Raw genomic sequence first — 8,356 nt, forward strand, 5'->3', positions numbered from 1 at the left:
GTTGATGAGCATGTTTAGCTTTATATGTTAGCTTTTCAGTTAGTTGATTTCTTTGCTATTTATGAGCATGAGTAGCTTTATATGTTAGCATTCAGTTTTAGCATGTTTTTATTTATATACATGCATATCGAGATTTTGTGAGTTAGATAGCGCTCACTAAGCATTTTGCTTATAGTTTGCATTCCTCCTATTGTAGATAAAGAAAAAGGAAAGCTAATATGAAGGAAGGAGACAAGGAGATGCAAGAGGGGTGTATGATGTCTGCACTATGGAAGTCCTAGGGATCCTTGCGAATAAAATAAATTATGATTTGTTTCTTTGAGTTAATTAAGTCTTTATGTGTTAAGGAGATTTGATAACTGTTTATAAGGACACTTAATACTGTATTTGCTATTCAGTTGTGGTTATGGATTAGTTTCTCTTTATTGTTGCTGAGTTAAAATTATTATACTGCGTGGTTGATTGTTATGTGTTCCAGCCGCTTGTGGCTGAGTATATATATTGCATGTATTGTTGAATATGGTCACCGGTACAGGGGAGACTCTGCCGAAATTTTTCGGTAGGGTTTCCATGTGGTTTTTAATCACACCGGTTAAGCAGAGTTAGTAGATAAGTAACGGTCATCCTTAGAGAGTAGTAGTAGTAAGAAGGGTGGTCGTTACAGTTGGTATCAGAGCAAGTTCCATTCTCCGGCATCACACATCAGCATCATCCTTGCCGTCTTCAAGTAAGAAAGTATTTAAGTTTTCTTTCTTATGCTTTCCTTATTATTTGCAGTATAGAGTATTTGCTTGTATGCGCTTTAGTAAGATAAAAGTTTGTTTCTCTTTATTCATACATATGTATGTTTAGAAAGGATTATGTTTAGAAAGGATAAAGAATATATCAAGTCTTTCTTTTCTTTGCATAATTAAATGTCAAGAAGAGGACGCCCCCGTACCGCTCGTACTGAGGACCAGGCTCAGGAGAACGAAGAGCCCAGAGCAGCTGAACCAAATCTCGCTGAAGTTGTTGCTCAACTCCAAAGACAGGTAGCAGATCAGCAGCAAGTGATCGTCAAGACTCTAGTGGTGACTGAGGTTCCACCAGCCATCCTGGAAGTCCCCATAGCACCTAGAAGACAAGAAGCATATCTGATACAGTGGCTGAAACTGAAGCCAAAGAGTTTCTCAGGCACGACTGAGCCCTGGGATACTCAAGCTTGGTTTAAGACACTGGAAAGCACCATGGAGCTTCTTGACTGGCCAGAAGTCGAGAAAGTCAAGTGTGCTTCATTTTGCCTATCTGGAGATGCTCGTATGTGGTGGGAGAGAGTTAAAAGTAAGAGAGCAGTTAATCAGATGAGCTGGGCTGACTTTGAAGCAGAGTTTTATGAAGAATTCTTCCGTCAGCGGATTACCAATAAGCATTACGAGGAGTTCATAGAATTCAGACAAGGTGACCTGTCAGTGGAAGAAGCAGTAAAGAAATTCAATAGGCTAGCTCGTCTCTGCCCAGAGCTAGTAAGCACGGAGAAGGAACGAGTCAGACTGATGCTCAGGATGCTGAGGCCAGTGATAGCACTTAATGTGAGTAGTGGAGCTCATCAGCCTCAGACTGGCGAAGAGCTGGTCAGTAGAGCATTAGTTGCTGAGCACTATCTGGACAGCATCAGAGCACAACGAGCGCAGCAAAAGTCAGTCAAGATCGAAGATAAGACAGCTGGGAGTCAGAAACCTCAGGCAAATAAGCAGAACTGGAAAGGCAAGGGTAACAAAAGAAAGCAATGGAACTCAAGAGGTAACCAGAAAGGGGGACCAGCAAATAAGCAGACCAAGATCCCTCTCTGTCCTAAATGTGGGAGAACACATCCAGGAGCCTGTCTCTTGGGTAAGACTGGATGCTATGCATGTGGGCAGGAAGGACACATGGCTAAAGAATGTCCTAACAAGCTCAAGGCACCTCAGCCACAGCCAATACAATATGGAGGCCAATCTCAGCTACATTATATGCCTGCAACTCTGGAAGGACCTCAGATCAGTCAAGGAAGATTGGAAGCCCCACCAGTTCCAGCCAATGCCAGAGTATTCTCCCTCACCAAAGAAGAAGCTGCTAGTGCCTCGACGGTCGTAACAGGTCAAGTAGTTATTTTTCAGCATTTAGCTATGCTATTTGATACTGGGCGACCCATTCTTTTGTATCAATACCCTTTGCCAAAGAATTACAGGTACTTACAGAAAACATGAACTCCAAGTTCACGGCGACCCTACCTGGGAAGTCATGGAATCACCCAGTCAGAATTTCAGACCGTGAGCTATGTATAAATCTGGTGGTCCTCGCCATGCAGGATTCGATATCATTTGGGTATGGATTTCCTCGGCAAGTACAGTGCTTCATGGACTGGCGCAGAAGGAAAGTGATCTTTAGTCGAAGGTGAATCATCCTTTGAGTTCACAGGGGTGCCAAAGAGGAAGACCGAAGTTCCTTTCTTCTCTCACAGCTCACCGGATGTTAGCTAAAGGGTGTCTTGGTTTTCTTGCACACATTGTGAGTACGGAAGAACAAGAAAGACCCAAGCGGGAGGAAGTTCGGGTAGTCTGTGAGTATCCGAGGTATTTCCAGAACCTAGACTACCTCCCAACAGAGAAGTGGAGTTTGAGATTGAACTGGTTCCTGGTACCGGTCCAATTTCAAAAGCTCCATACCGCATGTCTCCAGCAGAGCTGAAAGAACTACAAGAACAACTTCAAGAGCTGCTTGACAAAGGCTTCATCCGCCCTAGCCATTCAGGGAGCTCCTGTGTTGTTCGTCAAGAAGAAGGATGGATCTATGCGGATGTGCATAGATTATCGAGCTCTGAATCAAGTGACAATCAAGAACAAGTACCCCCTTCCCAGAATCGACGACTTATTTGATCAGTTGAGAGTGGTGACAGTATTCTCAAAGATAGACCTGTGCTCTGGGTACCATCAGCTAAAAGTGAAGGAAAGAGACATACCCAGAACGGCTTTCAGGACCAGATACGGACACTACGAGTTCGTAGTCATGCCTTTTGGTGTGACTAATGCACCTGCAGTTTTCATGGACCTGATGAACAGAGTGTTCAGAGAATACCTTGACAAATTTGTCATTGTATTCATCGACGACATTTTAATCTATTCCAGAACCTCAGAGGAGCATGACACACATTTGAGGATAGTACTGCAGACTCTTTAGCAAAAGCAGCTTTACGCTAAGTTCTCAAAGTGCGAGTTCTGGTTAGGTGGCATTTTAGGTCACATAATTTCTAAAGAAGGCATTCAAGTGGATCCAGCCAAAATAGAAGCGGTCAACAACTGGAGTAGACCCAAGAACGCCAGGGAGATCAGAAGCTTCCTTGGTTTAGCTGGGTACTATAGAAAATTTGTGGAGGACTTTTCCAGGATAACCTCTCCACTTACAGCCCTGACCAGAAAGAACAAAAAGTTTGAATGGTCAGATAAATGTGAGCAGAGTTTCCAAGAGCTCAAGAAGAGACTGACCAGTGCTCCTATTCGATTGTTCCGAAAGTGACAGGAGTTTTGACATCTACAGTGATGCTTCCAAGATGGGCTTAGGAGCTGTACTCATGCAGGAAGAAAAAGTGATAGCTTATGCTTCCAGACAACTCAAAGATTATGAAAAGAACTACCCCACTCATGATCTTGAGCTGGCAGCTGTGGTCTTTGCACTAAAACTCTGGCGACATTATTTGTATGGCGTTCAGTGCAGAATTTTCACAGACCATCAGAGTCTTAAGTACTTCTTCACTCAGAAGGACTTAAACATGAGACAGCGTAGGTGGCTAGAGTTGGTCAAAGATTATGACTGTGAAATCCTCTACCATTCAGGCAAAGCTAATAAAGTGGCAGATGCACTAAGCAGAAAATCCAGTGCATCCCTGATGTCTTTGTCATCATTAGCCCTACCACTGCAGAAGGAGTTGTCAGATTTTGGAATAGAAATTATTTATGGGCAACTCTCTACATTGACCTTAGAGTCTACCTTGCTTGAGGATATACAGAAGAAGCAAAGTGAAGATCCAGATATCCAAAAGATCAAGAAAGGGATACAAGAAGAAGGAAATTCAGAATTTCGAGTATCAGACAGTGGAATTCTTTATCAAGGAAGTCGCCTGTGTGTTCCCAATGATGAAGAGCTGAGAAAGATAATTTTAGAAGAAGCTCATAGTACACCTTACTCCATGCATCCTGGTTCTACCAAGATGTATCAAGACGTGAAACAGAGATTATGGTGGTCTGGACTCAAAAGAGATGTAGCTAAATATGTCAGTACCTGCCTGACATGTCAGAGGGTCAAAGCAGAACACTAGAGACCAGGAGGAGTTCTACAACCTCTTCCTATACCAGAGTGGAAGTGGGAAGACATATCCATGGACTTCATAACAGGTCTTCCAAGAACCACAAATGGATATGATGCGATATGGGTGATAGTGGACAGATTGACCAAGTCTGCTCATTTTCTAGCCATTAAGGTGTCCCACTCTATAGAGCAGTTGGCACAGTTGTATGTTAAAGAGGTGATCAGACTTCACGGAGTTCCTAAATCTATTGTTTCTGATAGAGATGGGCGCTTCACCTCTCACTTTTGGGAGTGTGTTCAGACTGCACTGGGCACCAAACTCAAGTTCAGCACAGCCTTCCATCCTCAGACTGATGGACAAACAGAGCGAGTAAATCAGATTCTAGAAGATATGCTCAGAGCTTGTGCACTAGATTTCAAAGGAAGTTGGTGCAAGTATCTATGCTTAGCTGAATTTGCCTACAACAACAGCTATCAGGCCACCATCAAGATGGCACCTTATGAGGCACTGTATGGTAGGAAGTGCAGATCACCCATTTGCTGGCAAGAAGCAGGTGAGAGAAAAGAAATGGAAGTAGAACTGGGCATTCAGACAGAGCTGATGGATGAGACTACTCAGTCTATTCAGAAGATTAGACAGAGAATTGAGACTGCCCAAAGTAGACAAAAGAGTTATGCAGACACATGCCGTAGGCCACTTGAATTCTTTCTCAAGGTCGCTCCTATGAAGGGAGTGATGAGATTTGGCAAGAAGGACAAATTAAGTCCTCGTTATGTAGGACCTTATCTGATCACAGAAAGGATTGGGAAAGTAGCTTACAAGCTGGACTTACCACAAGACATGTCAGCAATACATAATGTATTTCATGTCTCCATGCTAAAGAAGTGTCTTCACGACCCAAGCCAAGTGATTCAGCCTCAGACAGTGCAGATCTAAGAGGATCTTAGCTACGAGAGTAGACCTACACAGATAGTGGACAGAGCAGTCAAGAGATTGAGAAACAAAGAAGTACCACTAGTGAAGGTCGTCTGGCAGAACCAGAAGCACGAGGAAATCACTTGGGAGCGGGAGGACAGTATGAGACAGAAGTATCCAGAGCTATTCTAAGTTTGAGGACGAACTTTATATAAGGTATGGGGAGTTGTAACGACCCAATTTTTCCTATTTCGAGTTCCAAATGTCCATAAAAATATTTGAAAATGCTTTTAAAATATTCTAGAGATTTTTAGGAATTTTTTAAAGTATTTTTATGTAATTTTTGGAGTTCGTTTGGTATTTTTACCGAGAGGAGAAAGTTAAAAAAAAAAAAAAGTTGTAGAAGCTAGGTTTCGAACCCAGCTCCTCGGACCCAAGCACAACCGGCCCGACCAATCGAGCTAAGCTTGTTTTGTTAACTAAATATGGGAATAAATATATTTAAGGTATGGTAACTAATAAAAATCTTAGTTATAAGAAAGGGGTTTAAGTTTTCCCGAACCCTAAACGTTTCTCACCCGAACCTTTCCTCCTTCCTCGCGACGGCGCCTTCTCTCTCAGGCGGAAACGGAGCAGCGGCTAGGGATTGTTTTCCGGCGGCCGGCGAGCTCCCTTCTCCGCGGATTCTTCACAAGTCCGAGTTTCTCTCGGCAAGGAGGGCGTGCGGGCACAAGGAAGAGCCGAAACAGCCACATCTCCCGAAGCCCTAGAAGCCTCTTTTTCTTCTCCGGTTGTAAGTTCAAGAACAGCGAGGTGAGTTGCTACTCACCTGCAGTAGGATAGCTCCGGGATTTTCGTTCCTTGTTTTCGATTTTGCTGTGTTAATTTGCTGTCCTAAGGGTGCTGGGCCGAATTTGCCATGTTAGGGCAATAGGTTTCGGATTTCTATGCTAGGGTTTTCCTTTGGAATAAGATTGGGTTGCTGTTGAACAGAATTATAAGTTAGGGTTTCCCTTTCATTTCTGTAGCATACATATTAAGCATGCTAATTTATGGATTAAGTGGGGTGTTTTACTCTTATTGGTTCCTACCGTGGCACTAAACAGGGAAATGGACTATGGTTCCGGGTTGTTTTGAAGTAAATTTGAAGAATTCTATTGCTTTATGTTGTGAACATGTTTGCAAAGATTTTAGTTACAGCAGTACTTTCTGGTTGGTTTGTGCCGGGGAACATAACAAGAAGAACAAGCATGTTTTGGATCCATATTAGCTATAGACCTTTTATTGAATTGTTAGAGCATGACATGCTGTAGATTTATAGCTCTTGTTGGATTTTCTCCTTGCTACAATAAAAGAACAGCTTTGAAATTAAGCATATCAATCTTAGACTTCTTTGTTACCTTAATTAGCATCTCAGTCTTAGCATACTAGTTTTATTTGCATTTCTGCAAGCATGAACAGCTCTGTTTAGAGCTTAGAACAGTTTCTCTTTTATCGCATTTTTGCAAGCAAGAACAATTTCCTTTAGGGCCTAGAACAACCTTTCTTTATTTGCATTTCTGTTTGTGTAGCAATAGATGTACATGAACAGATTTTCTAGTTTTAAGTTGCATTCTTTTGCCCTATTTTACAGCATGTTTAGGAAGCTTAAAGTTGCTTTCTTTTGTACTATTTTAAAGAATGATTAGTAAGTTCAAAGTTACTTTCTTTTGCTCTATTTTATAGCATGATTAGTAAGTTCATATTTGCTTTCCTTTGCTTTGTTTTATAACATGCTTAGAGAGTTCAGATCTGTTTCCCTTATGTTATTTTTATATAGCATGCTTGGTTGGTTGTAATTCTACACTTGATAGATATATCTACAGGATTTTAATAAGCTTTAATCAAGGAGTATGAGAAGTATGAGTAAAGAAAAGAAAGAAAAAGGTCAAGACCTTAAGTAGATCCCAAAGTCAAGACTTTAGGGATTTTAGCACACAAGGTGCTTATTAATATGCCAAGGCATTTAAAGAAGTAATTAAGATAATAAGTATTTTACTTTTAAGAAGAGGCTAGTACCCGACTTCCAAGGTTGTCGTTAAACAAATTCAGGTGTCCAATTCCAATGTCTTGGCCCTGGTAGACCAAGGTCTGCTCTTTTAGGATTGGCGGCTCTCTACCCCAACCTATTAGGGAACGCGCATAAAATGGTACTATGCCTGGGCCCAAGAGAAGTTGATTATTATTTTCAAGTATTAAAGTATAAATTTTAAACAAGTGAAATAAAAGAATAAGGTTAGAGTAAATGAAGTAAGTTTCACTTTGTTTTAAAGATCAGCAAGTTTTGCTTTCTTTTATGCTAGCAGCTTTTACATGTTTAGTTTCTTACATGTTATTTATTTGCTAGTTGATGAGCATGTTTAGCTTTATATGTTAGCTTTTCAGTTAGTTGATTTCTTTGCTATTTATGAGCATGAGTAGCTTTATATGTTAGCATTCAGTTTTAGCATGTTTTTATTTATATACATGCATATCGAGATTTTGTGAGTTAGATAGCGCTCACTAAGCATTTTGCTTATAGTTTGCATTCCTCCTATTGCAGATAAAGAAAAAGGAAAGCTAATATGAAGGAAGGCGACAAGGAGATGCAAGAGGGGTGTGTGATGTCTGCACTATGGAAGTCCTAGGGATCCTTGTGAATAAAATAAATTATGATTTGTTTCTTTGAGTTAATTAAGTCTTTATGTGTTAAGGAGATTTGATAACTGTTTATAAGGACACTTAATACTGTATTTGCTATTCAGTTGTGGTTATGGATTAGTTTCTCTTTATTGTTGCTGAGTTAAAATTATTATACTGCATGGTTGATTGTTATGTGTTCCAGCCGCTTGTGGCTGAGTATATATATTGCATGTATTGTTGAATATGGTCACCGATACAGGGGAGACTCTGCCGAAATTTTTCGGTAGGGTTTCCATGTGGTTTTTAATCACACCGGTTAAGCAGAGTTAATAGATACGTAACGGTCATCCTTAGAGAGTAGTAGTAGTAAGAAGGGTGGTCGTTACATGGTCTTCTTGGTTATGGGAGCATCCACCACCGCCTAGACAAAGCTTTTTAAGGAAAGCTAATATTTAATTT

The sequence above is a fragment of the Zingiber officinale genome, chromosome 1A (genome assembly GCF_018446385.1).
Source record: "Zingiber officinale cultivar Zhangliang chromosome 1A, Zo_v1.1, whole genome shotgun sequence".
Taxonomy (NCBI): Eukaryota; Viridiplantae; Streptophyta; class Magnoliopsida; order Zingiberales; family Zingiberaceae; genus Zingiber; species Zingiber officinale.